Source organism: Anopheles stephensi, unplaced genomic scaffold, assembly GCF_013141755.1.
Source record: "Anopheles stephensi strain Indian unplaced genomic scaffold, UCI_ANSTEP_V1.0 ucontig58, whole genome shotgun sequence".
Lineage (NCBI taxonomy): Eukaryota > Metazoa > Arthropoda > Insecta > Diptera > Culicidae > Anopheles > Anopheles stephensi.
The window spans coordinates 1-19,160 of NW_023405425.1; the positions used below are offsets into that span (position 1 = coordinate 1).

The following is a 19,160-nucleotide window of genomic DNA, read 5'->3' on the forward strand; positions in this document are numbered from 1 at the left end:
AGAATAGCCTCATTATTGATATTTATATAGGATAACAGCTTAACACTCAAACGAACAGAAAAACTTTTAAAATCGCTTTAAATGTCGGTTCTGCTTCTATAACCTAATTGATAGAACTCCCTTCTATTTATAGAATAAGCTATTACTATGAACATCAACCAGAATTTTCTACCGTAGTTATGGCAATAGAAGTAGTTAAAATTTATCAAATCGTATTTGTGATTTTAGTACAGTTTAGTACACCGTTCAATAAGATCGATACACCGTATTCACCACATCGTTGTGGTTTGTGCCTCGGCTAAATGCACGTTCGTTCTCACTCGTAACGTATCTCACCACATTTTCACTTTCTCTCTTTCTCAGGCAACGCAAAGCGAGTACGGTGAGTATATTTAAACACAATCAATCTACTTTATTCTGATTTATTGCTTTTTACACAGCATTACTAGCTTTTTATCTTTTAAACGATTTTCTAGTTTTATTACATGTAACATACTGTGGGAAATAATTTTGCCCTTAATTTCTTGCCATACTATTCTATTCTTACTGTGCTCGATCATCTTGAGCATACGATTCGCATGAATCAGAAGAACCGGTACACATGCTGCACCCACTGGTACACATTAACCACCTGTGGAATCTTTCCGACTTTCATAAATGGACCATATCCCACCTACCATTGGAAAATAGAAGCAAATTTTATGTTTCACTTGCTAGCTACAGCCAGTTTGGCAACAGTTTGAACACATCTTGGTAGCATACAGATGTTCCACGGAACCGAACGAAGTGGATTGGAGGTGGTGACGGCAATTTGTGGCCATTTCACCAACCATTCAGGTGCTATTTTAGGAAGCATGAATCTATTGCATGCAACAAGTTTTCATATTTTAAATACATTTATAGACAGCTGTGATATTTTAAGTTAAAGTTTACGGGTACTTGGTTTCATAATTATCCGGAAGTGAATATTTTTGAACGTGGTAGTTTGAGTATGCAGCTTGGGTCATCGACCCACCGGCAGCTTGACCCCACATGCGCACACCCGTGAGGTGAGACATGCAAATCACCCCGTGGCCGGGTTGCAGAGATTATGATCCATGCAGGCGAGCCGTTCGTCTTGGCACATCAACCGATGATCATACCGAAGATAGGATCACGTGACCGGCGAATAATAAAACATTTATTTGAGGATGAGGATTAAGAATATATGCTTGAAGTATTTCCATGCATCGAAAGATTTATGGTTGGATGGTTGGTTGGATTGGTTCTAACAGAAATAGCTTAACCGATTAGAACAACGTCCAACCGCTGTTCGCATTACAGTCTGATGTACTGGTATGACCAATTGTATCAAATGATATTTTAATGGATAATTGCTTGCACGCGTTCCCCATTATAAATTATATCGCGAAGAGATCATTGAGCCTGGAGATACACAGAGCATCTAGGATAGTTAATATAAATTGATCTCTTTTACTCAAAATGGAGCAGCTAAGATGAGCTAACCACCTCACCACGGAGGAACCACATGTCTGCGAATTTATTTTCAACCCGACTATCTAAATGCGCATTTTCCATACGCACGCAATATGCACCCACATTACGCGTCACACAAACGCAAACCGCCCCTGCCGAAACGAATCTCCTTCTCCCGCGGGGTACAGTCTAAACAATTTTTATCGTTTAAAATAGGCATTATTTCATCAGCAATGAGCTGAAATCATCCATCTTTTCCGTTGTGATAGCAGCGCCGTGGTCAAACATGTGGAGGGAAAAAAAGACAGCAACGTGGCCGCGCGTTCGTTCGCAAACACAAACATTGCGTACGATACGTCAGGCTTCCTGCATGACGCGTCCTGGACGATGGACGACTCCTCCCGGGAGGGGAGCCCGTTGAGTGAAGCAAACCACGAACTAACGAGAAACGGTCAATATTTGAGCTCGTACCTCTCCCACGCCCGTGCAAGCAATACCGGTAGGATTGCTCGGAGATGCTGGGGCCAGGAAATTGCACGCCCCGCGAATGATCATTTTCTTTGTTGGCCTTCGAAAGGCAACATTGTTTGCCTATACACCACCACCACCACCATTGGGTACCACTTGGCAAATGGGTAGAAAAAGGCACACAACGACTACTTGTGTCGGGTGAACCCATACTACTGCACGACTGCATGTTTGGTAGTTGTTCTTGCTGTCAGCTGGAATTAGGTTGGCTAAAACCGAGTGAGACTTCGAGGTCTCACTTCGGCGATATCTACTCGGTTGAGCGTTCTAGCGAGCTTTGAAGCGTCTGATAGCAGTGAAGGGTTCAATCGATTTAGGTTATATTTGGTGCAAATTTATTAATGTTTCAACAAGAAGCTAAAATAGTTGTACGACTGTTTTCAAACTTTGGGCACCTTCAAAACTGCAGTAGAAGAGGTTTGTAATAGGTTTATAAATTTAAAAATCAAACACCGAAAGTCCGCCCCGAATACTGCAACTCAAACCACCCTACTGCCCTTGGTAATGCAATCCTGTACGTGCAACCGTCGTGAAGCCATCGTGGCGAACAAACTCGACCGGCACATAGCATATGCTGCGCCATCGCTGTGTGCGTGTATTGCAGTGCAAAACGGTGACAGACCCGGCTGTCGGTTGCTTTTTCGAATTCTACACAACCCCCTACGGTGGTGCATGGCAGTGTGGTAGAATGCTTGCTCCACCCGGGTCCCTAAGGGTGGAAAAGAAATGGTGCACGCACGCTCGTACTGAAATCGGACAACTACACCGAAACGGGATGACCTACACAGGTGTGGACCGGCCCGCTCCGCACTAAGAAGCCGGTGACCGGTCGCTGCCAGCCGGACGAGGCGACGACGGCGGCGGCGATCGGGAGCGGAAAGAAAAACCCGTTTCAAGGCAAGCCATCGTATGTGCGGTGTTGGTGTTGGTGGCTCGGCGTGCAAGCGAGCGAGCGAACCTGAACCGTGCCGAGCGAGAGAGCCCTGAACGTCTTGGGTTGCGTGGAGAGCGAACCGCGAGCTTTTTGGCCTTTCAACCGAATCGCTTAGTCAGTCGCTGAAAGATCGTTGCCGCGGAAGCTTTGGGGTCGATCGCGAGCGTCACGCGAGAGGAGACGCATTCCGCACGCCGGTTAGATTCACGGCTCGAGATCAGACGGATTCGATTGTTATCATACCGCCGCGGCCGAGTGAACGGTGATCGGGAGTGGTGTCACCTTCCAGTGCGCAGAAGGACAGTGTTTTTGGCAGCCGTACTGAACTGCGCTCCAGACCGTGCTTGTGGACGAACAGAGCGAGTGATCGTGCTGGTGATCGATGTGCGCGGATGCTGGAACTCGGTCGATCCGTCCAAGAATATAGTTGCTACGGAGAGCAAAAGTGTGTTGAGTGCGCACGAAAATAGAACCATATTTCACGGTCTACCCACCCACCGACCGGTGGTCGAGCCCTTTGTACGGGCTGTGGAGTGGTTAATGGTGCAATTTAGGGGTGGCAGAATTTATGACAACGTGTAGTACATACTTCGCTGTTGGTGAAGCTTCGTAGTGGAAAAGATCGATTGGTCGGCTCAGTCGGCTCGGTCGCTCTAATTTCAACTGTGAAAACTAGAAGCAAAGGTTCGTTGGCAAAGGTTTCGGGAAATTGAACCCCACGATATGCATGGAGCGTAAAACAAGCCGGTTAATTTGACTATTAAAGTGCGTTTAGGAAAGGCATAGAAATCGGTGGATCGTTTAAAAAAAAAGGTGGATCCCGGTTTTCCCCCTACTTTGGTCGAAAGCAAGTGCAAAAAGTGAATTTTTATGGTGTGAGTCAAATTTTTCATTATCAGATTCAACGTCGTAAACGAAGGTACGAAGTAAGTCAAACAAATGCTCCTGGTGAGGCGCAATCGTCTGTTGAGTTTCGCTGAGGTTTGTTCCCGTCTGGGTCGTCGCTTCACATCGTGAGCGTTTTTGGCAGCAGGAAAAAGTAAAAGTAAAAATCAACGGCTGAAATGGATTGAAGCACCATCGGGGAGTGGACAAGGCATGTTTTGGGCTTTTGGGGAGATAGACAAAAAGGGAAAGAATAAGAACTCCAGCACAGCTAACTTCCGTGACGGATGTGATGGAAAACACGGTGAAGGTCACCTTGGAGGCAAGGCTTTGCGTGGGCACCGTGAACAGAACAGAAATTAAGTACGGTTGAGCTGCTCAAGATGCACCGCTCCTCACGTTTAACACAGCCAATTCAACTATATAAGCATATGTGTGTCCAACAAGCTCTACCTACAAATTGCATAACAAATTAAATCGTGCCAACCCACTGTTCGCAATCGTATGGCGAGTGTGGCGAGGTATTTAAGAATTCATGTCCACGAAGGACGGCGTGCCATGGAAAGCGCACTATCGATTGGTGTGGCTCGAAGAACCGCGTATGGAAAATTTAATTATATGCAAAGGTTTAGCCACACACACACAAACAAACACACACACACAAAAGAACGGACAAACCGATAGGTAGGAAGGCAGGCAGGCAGTAGACAGTAGGAAAATAGAAAGTACTACAGCATTCTAGGCACACCGAGCGCACGAGAACGTGTGGCATGGGCACGATAAACGCACCGGTCGTGCGCACCTACATGCGAACAGCTGAGTATGGAGTGCCGAGCTTCCAAAGTGTCATGACCGATACAGGACAGCTGGCTGGGTTGTTTGCGAGCTGTTGCACTTCATTAAATTGAGGTGCAGTTAGTCGCAAATTATTAGTTTCCTTTCCCCTATCACACCTTTCACCCTTTTTGGGGTGAGATTGTTTGCTGTCATTGCTGTGTTGCGTTGATGTCGATGGTGGTTCAGAAAGCAGTCCACCGATAGGATTCGAAGCAACTATCAGCTTGAAATGTGATAAGCGTTATCGTGTGTGGAACGATCGATATTACATGAAGCTATCTGTCTGAGGATCGGGTAAATTGTTTTCGCATTACTCATCAAATATAGATGAGAATGAAAGACACTTGAGTTAAATTTTGGCATCTTTGATTCTAGGTCTTGCTTATGAAGTCTTTTCAATATAAGACACTGCCATGCTTTTAAATCTGTGAGTTGGTTGAGTTAGAAGGATTTTGAAGATCTTTTTGAAGATACTGGTTAAACAATCAAGAATAGAACACCAGTAATGCCAACTTTTCAGACAGCCTTACACAATTATTTGTTTAAATTAATGTAATTTTTAACTCTCGAGCGCGATTAACTGGCAATGCTGAGGTCATTTCTGGACTCTGTTCAAGATTAATGGAACGACGTACCTTGCGAGTGGGACTCCGATGTAGTTTTTTGACCAATTTTAAGATGAGGTGGAATTCATATAGCTAGAACAGTACAGATATACTCTAGTCTTGCTGTTGCTGATGCACCAATATTTTGTATAATGTTTTTAGCTAATCCCAAAACCGTAGTATTTATAGCGGTTATGCCCTGACATGACATCTCGGAGGAAAGGATTCGGTAGGCATCCTGTTGAATTACTTATCCATATATTCTACTGAGCGATGAACGAATTAAATTATTTATAATTACGCCGATTAACTGCCCCAAACCAAACCCAAATAGAACCTGAGCACGTGTCCTTGTATCAATCACGTTTAAACGCAACTGGTCCTCTATCCATTCGCATTATTCAGAATTCTTTTTGGCTGTGTTTACGCGTACCTGCACTAAACAATATGCAACAGTAACGCTCAACGAGCTAGAACTTCTCAGCGAGCATGCGCCAAGACGTTCAACTGTACTGTCTTCTCCAACAAACGGGACTATCTGTTGGTGGAGGAAAACAGGCTTGCGAAATGGTTAGTGAGATTGGTTTGGTGCCGTTTCCTTCTCTAGCTCGAGCAGTTGCTGCCGTTACGATCGGTTTTTGCTAGCAGCTCATTTGTGCTGCCGTAAGGTTGGTTCGTTACCAATTTACCACTTCCCAACATTTCCCAACGGTCGTGCTGCTTTTTGCTGCGCTTTGTTTTGTTGGTTTGTACTTTCTTGGATTTGCTCGTTACGGATCAGGATCGATGAGAAATGGTGCCTTTGACCTCTACGGGCAACAAGCAAAATGGCTCATATTCTTGTAACCGCGCGCGCGTCTACTAGCGAACCCAGCTGCTCCAATCGGTTCGGAGGCATTCCCGATCCGAGACCCAGCTAATCCGTTAACGATCGCGACGAAGCAAAACCAAAACAAAGACTAAAACCCATCCAAATCAGATCATAATTTCTCGCCGTTGCCCCTGTTCTGCCGTCGCTGAGATATCTGCTCATGGGTATGCCAACGCTGGTGCAAACCTCAAACCCGTCAGCCGGAAACGATGGCTTATTTATCGATCGGTGCCGTTTTGCCGTACATTCGCAAACGGACCGAGGACCGGGCTCCACGAATCGAGATTTGGTACGCCTTCAATGACATGAACTAATCGCAATCCTGGGACGTGGTTGAAGCGTGGTTCCCGCAGATCTTGAACTTGAGCCTGGTTTGTTTACCAAGCCAAGCTTAACCACGGACGATCGAACGTTCTCTCGCTCTATCTGTGTGCGTGTATGTGGAGCTAATTTTACCCGACTTTTTGAGTTTAAAACCCACATTTTCGGGAGGAGTACCATGAAAAAGCCCTCCTGTTACACGGTCTGCCACCATTCATTGATAAGAGTTTTCACTGTCCAATTTATTTACTGATTGAGACGGTTCGCGCTCGGGGTTCCGATTCAACGGTGTCGCGTGTGTAACAGGTATGAGCTGGAAAACAGGTTTGCACAAATGCAGAAACGGACCCAAATAAAACAGCACATAAAGAGCGATACATAAGCCATGGCCTGCAGTTGTCCCGAGTACCATCCAAAGCTTGATTCTCGCCCGGCGACTGGCGACTGTTTGCTGCTGCTGCTGGCGCGTTTTTTTTTGCGGTCGTCGTGTTTTTTGTTTGGCGTGTGTGTGTGTGTGCTTCTTCTTGCGGAAAAGAGCAGAGGAAGAGCCTGGGAGCGGCCAGAAAGCATCGGGCGAAGAATAAAATAAACGTCGAACGTGAACTGGTTTAGGATTGCCGGTACGCTCAGGAGCATCTGGAGGCATCCAAAGGGCTACTGCTGCTGGGCCGTGGAAAGTGGACGAGTTAAAGAGGGGACAAAGACAACGACAAGATTGGCAGCATAAACCTGTTCTGGATTTAGGATGAAGTTTTTTTTCTCCCTCTCCTGAGGTCTCGCCCCCTCCCACCCCCTTGGTGTTTTGCTGCTTTTGTTTGTCTATGCTCTGTGCAAACAATGTGTAACAGTTGGGGATCGATTCTTGGGGGTCGCGCGAATGGAGTTCTGCAGCTCTGAAGTCATCTCACCACCCGGTCTGGTAATGGAACCTTTTCGGGGCAATCGAGTGGAAGAACTCGAATCGAATAGTGTGTTGGATGAAACTTTTTCCATCGCCGACATCGGGAGACAGTTGTCCCGGGGTGTCCAGCTGGCGGTCGACCAGTGTCTACCAAACAGTGCCGTGGTATGAGTATTTGATGGACGATGATGTTTACCGCTGGTGCTGAGGTGCATGTGCCTTAAAAGCCCCGAAAATGGATCCTTGTGTCCTTTGGCACTACGGGAAAGCATTTGGTAAAACGACCGTTGGCAGCCAGTTGAAGATGCAAGGATGAAATATTCATAAGCGAATACATCGAGCTGCAAAGTGGATCGAGATCGGTCGGGTCGCTGGGAAAGGTGGATGGTGAGAAAACACAATTCGCCAGTGCCCGAAAATTGAGCGATTCGTGTCGTAAATGGTAGAAGAGACGCAAAGGCAAATGGACAGCGAAATCGACCAAACGAACCGAACCCATAATGAATGATCAGGTGTTGGAATGGAAACAACGAATGCTTGAATCGGCCGAATGCAATCGACCAGAAAAGCGAACATTGAGTCTTTGGAAGCGGAAAGGGGGTGAATGGGGGGGAGGGGAGGGTTACCTTTCCTACCCTCCCTCCCATGTGGTTGGGTCTGCAACATGATCGACGAAAGCTGATATCGGGAAAATTGGAGAACGGGACCGATTGGTGGGACCGAAACGGTGTCGGTAACGAAACGAAGAGTTTGCCATCTCTTGCTTTTCTACCCTTGCTCCCTTGTAACGGCAGCGATTCGGTGCGTTCGGTGTATTTTTCGCGCGTATGTCATTAGCACGAAAACACAACAAAATTTGAGCCCATAGGCCCCATAAAGGGAGAAGCTCGCGGCGGAGTGAATACAACAACAGAAAAATGATTAAAGTGCAATGATGTTAAGCTTTTTTGTGGCTTGTTTCTTTTCTCTCTTTATTTCACATCAGCTTCCCTCCCGAACGTAATTGCCACGAAATTAAACACGAACTTTATTACGGTTTCGTCAATCACAATAGGGCACATTGGCAGCAATGAGGGCTTTTAAATGAGAGCCATCACCATTCGTTGTTTTGTTGCAGAAATAATATTCATAATCATGAGCTGAGTGCAGGCTGCAAGGTGCAGCGTCTTTTGATGGTCCGCCGTGATGAAGTGCGTGTGTGCTATAAGAATAAAACAAAAAATGTGGGAAAAAGGATCTCGTGTTGAATCGGAGTAAAACAAGGAACAAATTATGAGATAAGCGAAAGAATAGATTAATTGATCCCAACCATTGTGAAGAGTACCAAGGGTAATTTTAAGTTCTTAGTTTTTAATACTCACGGACAAGTGTTAAACGATCGCGAGGAAAGCCAGCAAACAGCCAGGAAATCAAGTCGGTTGCCTAATTACAAGGCTCAAACCGGAAGCAGTTCCACAGCAATACAAACAACACTTCACATCCCAACACTTCACAGGAAGAAAAGGATGTACTGCCGGAAAAATAATTAAAGTTGATTAGAGCATTAATATCGACAAGCAAGTGTGTACGGCAAAATGGTACCACCCTCCAGAACTGTAGCAGACCTGTAACGCGAATGGAACTGAGAGAACACAAGAACAAAAAAGGAACTCTCTCTAAATTGCTCGTCAAAATTATCCTCGCCCACCGGTAGAGTAATGGGCACGTTCAGATAATGCTCTATTAAAGCAATCAACTAACGCAGCAGCCGATCGGTGTGTCCAGGAAAGCGCGTATTGCTCGAACCCACTGAAACCACTTGACCTTCGGGCGCAGCTTGGCCGCATTTGAACCTGAGCGGATGCATTAGATCGAAAGTGGCTTCCGTTTGAGCGAACGGCCCCTCGGAACGCCAGAACCCTGTCCGAGAATGGGTCGGACGATACATCCGCTTTCCTTTTCGCGCTACCTGTTCACGTATCACGAGCGGAAGTGAGCTATTGCAAACTCCTCGACTACATCCTGGGAGGAGCCAATTTTCCGTGGCAACACCGTGAGAGACTGCATCAGAAACGTTTACGATGAAAAACTTTTCCAACTGCTAACACTTTTTCGCTCGCTGGCTACCAGGTCAGCCATCCGATTCGATGGTGGACGTTAGGCGCTAACAAAAGACAGTTCCCATAGGCTTTGCCGGTGTTCACCATCGGCCGGTGTATCGTAAAATTGTAAGCAATTTTAATTCGTTTATCTGTTCCTCGAGATTCGTAATTTTAGAGCTTCTGGCACATCATTTTGATGACGTTGATGGGGCTGCCGGGCCATGTGTTGGGCCGGGGGGGCTATGAATTCGTTTGCATAATTTTATGCCTGTACGTGGCCTTTTCGCCCGCGTTAAGAGAATCTTTCGCCTTAGAATTGGAAGGAATGCACCGTGTCCAGCCCAGAGGAGGACAAACAGGAGGCCCTCCCGGGCACGATCTGACTGATGGCATCGCAGCGCTGACGAAAAATGGAACTGATAGAGCTTCGCTTTAAATGCTGAAGACTAACGCTACGCTATCTTCTTGATCTTGGTTGCTGGGGCCAATCTTGAAGAGGTCAGCCCGATGGCGGCCAGCGGCTTAACTTGCGCCAAGGGTAAGGGTTGTCACAGGCGAGTGCACACCGGGTTGCGCGGGGTGCTTGGCGCGGTGGTACGGTAAGGACAGTAAAATATTGGTTTTATGCTTCCAAGAAGGCTTCAGGTACGGTGGCGAGCTGTTAGAATGAATAGTGTGGATCGGAAAGAGATACATGCACGAAGGGGCTCGTAAATTCCTTCATTCCGAAACAATGCACGACTCTTATCCCTCTTAGATTGTATGAGAAAAATAGGGCGAGAACTGTACATATTCTTAATCATATAGGGATGCCATAAATTATGCAAGTATCATAGGTATGCTCAAATTAAGTAATAAACCGTCCAACTATTCTGAAGTGCATCGCTTAACTACTGTTTGGAGGTAGTTTTGGGAAGTAATGCTATTTTCCTCATTCTTTATGGCTCACTTTAACCTGATCTATTCTCGCTCTAAATTCCCCACGCCCAAAGTGGTCTACCCGAGTGCCTGAGTGTACCGATAAGAGGACCCCATTTAATATGTTGGACAAGCGATTCTCGGCCGCGAATGGTAACAACGATTTAAATTCAATTACATGTTGTAAATTCCGGCCCATCACTTGCTGTGTTGTCGCACCTGATTACACTACTGCTCACTACTTACCCGCCACACAGAGAGACCCTAGGGTTTGCCCTCAGCCCAGTCAAAGCTAAGGGAAGCGTGAAGGGCGTACAGGACTCTTTTATTTGTCGTTGCCGCATCGTCGCCCGCGCTGCGTTTGAAGAAACATCCCACGGGGAACCTTGGGAAACATCCGAACACACGTTCTCGTTCCGGTTCGCGGGGGACTTCTTGCCTGCGTCGTTGCGTTCTGTTGGGTCACAGATTACACAAGCGAAACACAATGGTGTGAAATTGGGACCTGTCAGAGTTGTTTGGGATAGAAACTCTGGAACTGTTGCGGAACGAATCACTTGTTTGCGTTGTCCGCGAACTTCATTAGAATATTCGTGAATCGACTGTTCTCGCGAAACGAATGGCGTTCAAGAATTTCAACTCCCAATATTCAAGCCTCGGTGTCGTATGACTCCCTGTAGAATACTATCGCCCCTTGGGAGATAGTTTTCACCATCTCTTTTTTAAGGCCCCGTTTCATCCTTTTCCTCTGCAGCTCGTTCTGCTTCCTTTTTCAACGCTAGCCAGTGCGGTTCTAGCCGGCGACGGGAGGTCTCCGGCAGTGAGTTGTCGTTTTTTTACGGGTTCGCGGATAATTGTTATTGCCAGCAAGTAATTAACGAACCAACCGGGTTTGGACTGGGGGACGTGCTGGAAACTTTCTCCCGCATCGCGATGGTGTGCCATGGTTGTGCCATGGCCGGACGCAAATGGCACGGATGCGCTTGGCTTTGTTTTTCCCAAATTGAGGGTGCTTGGAGTAAGTGCCAGAGAGCGTGTGTGTGTTTTGTTTTTGGTGGTTTGTTATTCTCTCTATTTTGCGCTCGGTTTCATTAATGGCTATTCAAAGATCGTATCAAAACGAATTGTTGCTCACGGCCCGGCACGGTATCCCGGAGGTGAATGTAGGAGCACGCCATTGTTTTGTGCCATTTTTGCACCGATTGTATGAAGTGCTGGTGATGCGTCACCAGTGCCGGGTGCGAGAAGAAGGACGACCGATGCCGGCTATGGCATCCTTAATTGATTTTTAAACATTATTACCCGCGATGACGGTGGTGGTGTACTGTTTATTAAGCTATTGAAAGGGTGGAAACCAATAGCTGTCTATGTGCTTTGTTGTACACGATCATTAGCGCTTGAATGAAGTTTTCCCAATTTTTTTACGTAAGTCATAGAAGCTGAGCTTGAAAATTGTATTTTAAATGTTTCGATTATCACAACAACATTTTGATTACATCCTGAATTTTACAGACTTCATGGAATGTTTCCACGTACATGGAGTAGAGACATTAAAAACAGTGGAGCTAATGATGAAATTTAATTAGAGCTCGTCTTCTCTGACCCCGAACGATCGCTCGCCGGAAAGCGCTGGTAATTTTTTCCCACCATAGATCCTAGGCTAAGGCAGCAGAGAGGAGCTTTATTTGCTTAGTAGATTAAGTCCCGAGGCACTTCCTTTCTTCCATGCTTCCTTCCTTCGTGTCCCTTACTTCCCTCACCCCGGTGAGCATCGGTGCGCCATTTGTCGTAGAAAAGAATTCTTTCCATTTCCCATAGCGCCAACACGACCATAACGGATCCGATCCAGAGAACGATCGCGCAGGATGATGCGGAACGAAAGACGGAACAAAACTGTGCGCTGCAATAGGTGTACAGGAAAGGTCGGAATTCTACCGATGCCCGGGTGTTACCGTGTTTGATTCCTTCTTTACCTTCCTTGTTCTGTTGCCTTTTACGCTGCAAGCCGCTGTTGTATCGCTCGGTGCAAGAACAAGCTTCGGTCTCTTTGCGTGGTCGTCCGTCATTCGAGGAAGGCAGCGGGTACGGTCCGATTCTTACCTCGTCACGGCAGGTGGAAAGTGTAGAACAATCTAGGCGATAGCTAATGAGTGATTCAGTCACCGGGCGATATGTATGCGTCACTCGTCCCGTGGCGATGGGAAAAAAGACGCGCCAGCTCCCTCGAGGAACGCTTTCGATGCGCTTCGCCCAAGAATCTCGCTTCGCCGGTAAGGTGTTAAGAGGTTAAGCAAGAGAATCTCAAGAATGTTGAACCGACTAAGCGTAGAGCGTCGGTCTGGGCGGCTGTGGTGCACTCTTGCTGCAACCCATTGGGCAAGAGTACAAGACCGGGGCAGGAGGTGGCAATGGACGACGAGGATCAATTTGTGATTCCATCCCGTTTTTTCTCGGTATCAGCGTATCAGGGCTTCGCTCGAGCACATTGATCCACGGTGAATTGAGATTTTTAGTTCAGCCGTTTGAAGGCCGCCGAAGCTATTGCGCTTGCTATCGGCAGCGATGGTGGTGAATCATTTTCGATTTCACCGCTAAAAATTGAGCTCACGGTGGCATAGTGGCTTTCCACGGTGAGGCTTTACCCTCGAAGGCCATTCAATTTTTGATAGAAAAGTTTTCATATGCTCCTTTGTTTTATAACTTTTGTAACATGATGCTCCTCTCTCATTCAAAAATGTTGACCCTTATCACGACGACTCTTATCACAAATGACAGCTATAGCAACAAGATCTACAACCACTGACAAGAGGACCTTTCCCCAAAGAAGAGCCATATCAACACAAGAGCATCGAGCATGAGCGGCCCTTATAAATTTTGATCGAGTTATTCATGCTAGGCTAATCAAAAACGAGATTGCTGCTAGTTTAAATCTCACATACCAGCAAGTGACTACCATCATGTTCTATGGCTAGTAGCCTTGTCACAGGTCCAAAACACTCATTGGCATGCTGTTGGTTTTTTCGCCAATAAATCGTGCAGAGTGTTTTTAAAACATTTGCATTTAATATTAAATTAGTGGTAGCGTTGCATCCTTCGGCCCATGTTAAGCATCACCAACAGGGAGTTTCCAAATTTATAATCATGCAGAACGACGCGACCGTCAGCCATTATAACATTGGTCGGCGAACACACACACACACACACACACTGGTGGTTGGTGAAAATCATTATGTCTCAATTCTGTCCCCTGTCCGTTGCTGAAGGGCAAGGAAAGGAAGTACAACACAGGTAAACCACCGCCACCACTACTCGGCTCATGCATGCATGCATACAACTCTACATCGTGTATGTGCAACGGGGGTAACAGGCAAACATGTATTGCGTCAAAATGTTGCGGCGTCTGGCTTCGTTCCAAAACGTGACCAGAAAGCGATAATTGATCGGTAAACAGGCAGGGCAGGGCGGGGAAAGGGGGGGGGGGAGGATGGTCTTGCCCCGGGAGCAGGCAAAGTGGCAAGGTGGAAAAGAGCAAGTGTTGAAATTGAACTGAAAATCCTCCCTGACTTCTCCGGTGCTCCGGTTCACGGCGTTGGCTGATGGTGAGGTGCAGAGGCTCCACGGGGTACCTCGGGTTGTTCGAGATGTGCAGCTGGGAAATCGAGAGCAAAGTGTTGGAAAAGTTTTCAGCCCAGATTATGCATATTTTTAGCCGCAACACCATCATCCGCCAGTGTGATGGACGGACTGGAAGCGGAGTGAAACTCAATAGAGCAGCCAGTTTGTTTGGATGTACGAAATTGATCTTCGGCATTCGTGGATTTCGTGGGTGTTTACGGTAGCTTGAAGATTTTAGTTCAATTTAATCACAATCCCCATTTGAGTTAAATGAGTTCACGTAAGCTCAAACTATGCAGAACAACAGTTGGAGTAGAATCTCTAACTCTTTTACATCTAAAGAGCATCGAACCGATACCGAACGTGCCGTGCGTGCCGTGACCTTCGCTGGCGCCACCTCACAGCCTAGATCCGCGCTTACTTTCTATGCAACTTAAACAACTAACACTGCCAACCAAGCAGCAAAGAGCTGCTGCGGTTTTCGGTTCAGCACATCAGCCTACGACGACGGCGCAAATTCCAAGTCACCAAGCGCGGCGAGGGCATTACGGCAACGCGAGGAAGCAGGTATCAATTTCCTTACCGTCTGATCTGATTCTGTAGCGCATCGTCACTCTTTACCGATTCGATAGGATTCGTTATTGTGAGGAGGGTGGTTTTGAAATTGATTCCATTGAAGCGGTTCGTCTTCACCTCGTTTGCCATTCTTAACGAGGAATAATCTAATTTATGGTTTCCTTTTTTTTGGTGAAAATAAAAACCGACCCTGCGCTGATGCAAGAATTTATCAATCAAATTTCTGGAATCAGAAAAAAGGTGGGGTTTAGTGGTACCTCGGCCCGGAATAATACCCATTGGGAATGTACGGCTTTTAAACATGTGACGCCCATGTCCCACGAACAGTACTTGGATGCAAATCGATGACGAGCTGACGTAGGAAGAACAATGTTTCGCCTGGTACTTGCTGGCCCAAACGAAGTAAGGTTCCCATTTGCATAGTAATTGGGTATTATTGCATTACCACTAGTTCCTGTTGAAGAACGGACAGTGGGATGGTTCGTGTGTAGACAGGGAACCTACCACTGATCACCAACTTCTCGTACTCGTGTAGGATTTGCATAGCATTTGAGCTGTTTTTGTGCGGGGAATGTTGTGCATTTAGCAATATTTACGTAGCAAAAACGAAGCTACAAACAAAGCCACAAAATGGTGACATACAGTCAGCTGTTCTCCGTCACATATTCATTACAGACACTCGTATCATTAAATTATAACACCAAGCTCAGCCAATCAATCGTGCGAGCTGGAGCAGGATACAAACGGTCTGGTCTGGTACAACAAGTTTATGGCCATTTCTGGAATCCCAGAGCAATAAACGATCTACGGCACTACGAATGATGCGATTATGTACCGTGCGTCGGTGTGTGGCATATTCTTGGGAAAGGTTCTGGGCGTAAACAAACCACAAGCAACGGCAGATCCAGAAATGGTGTTGTGTAATTAGAGTGCATATTTTTTCTTTCGTTCTCTCTCAATATAATACCAACACCGGAGAAGCGTGGTGATAACGTACAGTTACTCGCATATAAACCCCAAACACCACGCGTGGAGCTATCTGCTTCCGCTTGAGCATGGCATGGGAACCCCTTCCCGAAACACCCGGGATCTTGTTTACTGGTTTCCCTGGGAGTGCGAGCGGCCATCCGGGTAAGGAAATGTCGCGTGTAGAGAGCTAAAGTGCAGGCATGCCGTTGACGACACACATATCAAGTTGCACACGTGTATGGGTGCCTTTCCGCACTGGTATTATCGACAATTTGCTGACGTTTATAGGATGTAATCGATTCTTCGCTTCGCTCGACTGGGTCTGCTCCGGTCCGGTCTGCTGGGGAATGATAAAACAGAGGGAAGAAATGGGAAACACTGGGCGGAGGAGTGCGGAACTCTAGCTGCGGAGCTCATGATGTGCTGATAGCGAATGGTGATTGTAGCGTGTCAAAAATGTGGATCCAGCCAAAGGAATGTTTGGGGCAGCTATCGATTTGGAATAGTTTGGGCAAGCAATGGATTAAATTGTGAAAGTGGTTCTATCTAAAGAGAACTTCATTCTTGTAGTAACATGCCTCAGAGATACGATAGAAAGTGATTTAATAGTACCCGCTGCTATTAACGTAAGTAGTTTCGTTTTCAGTAGAAGAAACAGAAATTCTATCACGTTCGCGTTAGTTCCTAGTTCCGAGTGGCTCGCTCAACGGCCACGGCGGTTGTGCAAGACTCCCATTCCTAATCCCTCGTTAATCCAAAGGGATGAAACTTCTTTACGAGATTATGTCGGTCATTTGTGGAAGCAAATCGACTTATCCTGTAGCCCTGCCTTCGTCCGTAATCTTGCGCGATGTCATGAGCAGCTAATAGCGAAGTGAAGACCTGAGGAAAAGAAAATCGAACAACATGAGTCACTTACACAATGCGTTCACGCGTTCAACATTAGAAAACACATCAAAGCAAAGCAAACGTCTTCAGTTTTCCACCGTTTGTCCAATAGCAAACAACTGACTGATCTGCTCTACATACATATTGCTCGTATGGAAAACAGTTATGGACGTAACACCGTCGTAAGAGATTTAAATTAGGCTGCACAATTATAACACCAGCACTGGGCCACGTCGGGGGTTATTTTATAATGTATGAAAATTATTACAAATTGTTATCAAAATTGCTTTAATGAAGCAAAAAACGACGTAGCGACTGTTCAACGATGTGTTTTGCAATCGAATGACGTCGGTTTTGTTTTCGGAGCTGCTCCGGGAGCCTTCTCAAACACGTTGGACAAACAGTAGAATATAATTAGGTAAACTCATTCGCATGTGATACAAGCAGCGGTAAACAAGGCATTCGTTTTGGAGAAGATTTTCGGTAATTTCATCCAAAGCTCAATTATCGCTTAGGATCGCTCAAGACAACAGTCATGCGTTGAACTTTGATCGGTGTCAGCGAGCGAGCGAGAGACCTCATAACCGGTAGCAATTGCATACTTTCCCACAGACAATGGTGAACAGTGCATTTGCAGAGGGACAGAAACACACACGCGTGTGTGTGTGTGTGAGCAATTGGCAAAGTGGTGCATGGCGTGAGGAGAGGGCGCTGGGTAAATATTTGCTCAGGAAATATAGCTCCAGCCGCAATCGACTGCTCACGTCCGGAACCGGATAGAAGCCACAGCCTCTGTGAACTCGCAGCGAGCTTTCAATGCACATCTTCTTCGTTCGCTGTTCACAGGGTGCATTTCCGCAGCCAGAGTTTGAATGAAGCTCGGGAATAGCTCTTCTTTTTTGTGGGTAAATGGGAAGATGCTGCTGCTGCTGCTGTTTGCCGGAAAGTGAAAGCATCCTGGTGGAATTCTTCCGAAAGTGCAAGATCGGATAAAGTGGATCGATTTAACTTTTCACCTTTTTGCGTGTCGCCGTCGCCTGAAATGACCTTCCAAAGTGGACAGGAAGCTCTTTAAAGCAGCGCAGGGAAAGGTTTGAGCTGTGCTTGATTATTTTAAAGAGTGGACTACTAAATCAGAGTATTTGTACAGGTAGACCAATGATGGTCATGTGGTTAGAATTCGAAAAGACATACCCAGAAAAGCAAATAGCAGTGTGATAATGCTCTCAAGAGAAGCAGTCTTTGCCGGGTTTGTTTGAATTACATCGAACCAGATCATGTCTTAAAGCCACCCTGTTCGCTTTTCTTTGATCTTCGCCATTCCGAAATTGAATATTGAACATTGGCACAGCACAGTTTCACCCGATAGTGTACTGATTTCGGCAGCAATAGAGCTATTTTGTAATCATTACCTGCCGGCACCTGCGGCTGAACCACACCAAAACCCGGATGAAAAGAAACCCCTGGCAGAGGTAGATAAAAATATGCTCCCGATCTCAGCCCACCCCAAGTAATGCCGCTGAAAGCCTGGTTCGATTGTGCCATTTCGCATCCTCCGTACGCTCGCATGCAAACTTCAAACAGGGCAGACCCATGCAGCAGCCATACAGCAACCGGATGGTACGAATTTGGATTACTTCCTTCTATGTTAGCGCTCCGTTTTTTTATGTCTTTTTCTCTGCACAATTGTGCTCTTCCTTTTGCTTTTCGTAACCCGCGCCATGCATCTAACAACACACACACACTCGCACACCTGGCTCTATTGAAAGCACACGTTCCACGGCTTTTGAGCGTAAGGAAATTAGCAATCATTATAGCTCAATATTTGAATAGATGAATGGTGTTGGATTTGTTACATTTTCTACGGCGCACGGCGGTGGCGGTGGTGCGAAATTTTCTCTCGCATCCATATCATCACGCACAGGTCGCTGGTGAATTGCACAAAATTGTTCAAATTTTGAAACCGTATGCGATGGTGGAAGCAGACGTGGGGAAAATGAAGCTGAGGTTGAATAATGAAATATACTGCTACCATTTGTGGCAACCGGCGGGTGTCTTGGGTAAGGCGTAGGCGAGATTCAGCTGAAGTTGTATGATGTTTGTATGATTGCAATATTGTTACCACAAAACACTTATAATGGTGAAACTTATTTATGGTACAAAAATGTCTCCTTAAGTTATGTGTTGTTAATCTTAAGCCTCAGATATATTTTTCTCAGTAGGTTGATCAACGACTCTCCAAATGTTCTGAACGATGTGTTCATCATTAATAAGTCTAAAAATCCATCATATGTCCAATGACTTGGCTCGTTGGAGATCGTTAAGCCAAAAGAATAAATACAGTGAGATGCTCGATCATCCGATCATACTTATAATTTCATGCAAATACCTAGGATTCGAGAGCATAGTCCTGTGTCTTCACCGTGGAACAATTGAGTGAGCATCGATCCATTTACATAAATTGGTCGAAGAAAATAAGTGGCAAATAATTTGATTAATTTACCAACACAGGCGGTCGAGGCAGGACCATGATTAAAATCCCAACGAAAACCGTTTTTCTAACCAAGAACAAATCACAAGAAGCCAGAAATGGCAGGCCTAGAAAGGAAGAACAACACTGAACTATTGAAGCCTTGAAGAACACCTGAAGTAATTTATTAGGTAGTTTAGTTAAACGTGATCTTCATCTTTGGAAACAGAAGTCTTTACGATCTATTTATCGTCTGATATGGTCTGATGACATATCTGCTTTATT

The 19,160-nt window shown here is 46.0% G+C and overlaps 1 protein-coding gene across 9 annotated transcripts in view; it reads left to right on the forward strand.

Annotated features, from left to right (window-relative positions):
- Positions 1–367: 367 nt before the first annotated feature.
- The window catches only part of LOC118517164 (FH1/FH2 domain-containing protein 3), a 57,681-nt gene continuing 38,888 nt past the window's right edge, over positions 368–19,160 (forward strand). For 5 of the 9 annotated variants that reach the window (XR_004908266.1, XM_036063052.1, XM_036063054.1 and 2 more), the window contains exon 1: positions 3,655–3,857. The gene's annotated coding sequence lies outside the window, so the exon portion shown is untranslated. Of the gene's footprint in view, positions 383–2,362; positions 3,136–3,654; positions 3,865–19,160 lie in introns of those variants that run through there. The other 4 variants (XM_036063057.1, XM_036063051.1, XM_036063049.1 and 1 more) reach the window with 4 other exon arrangements.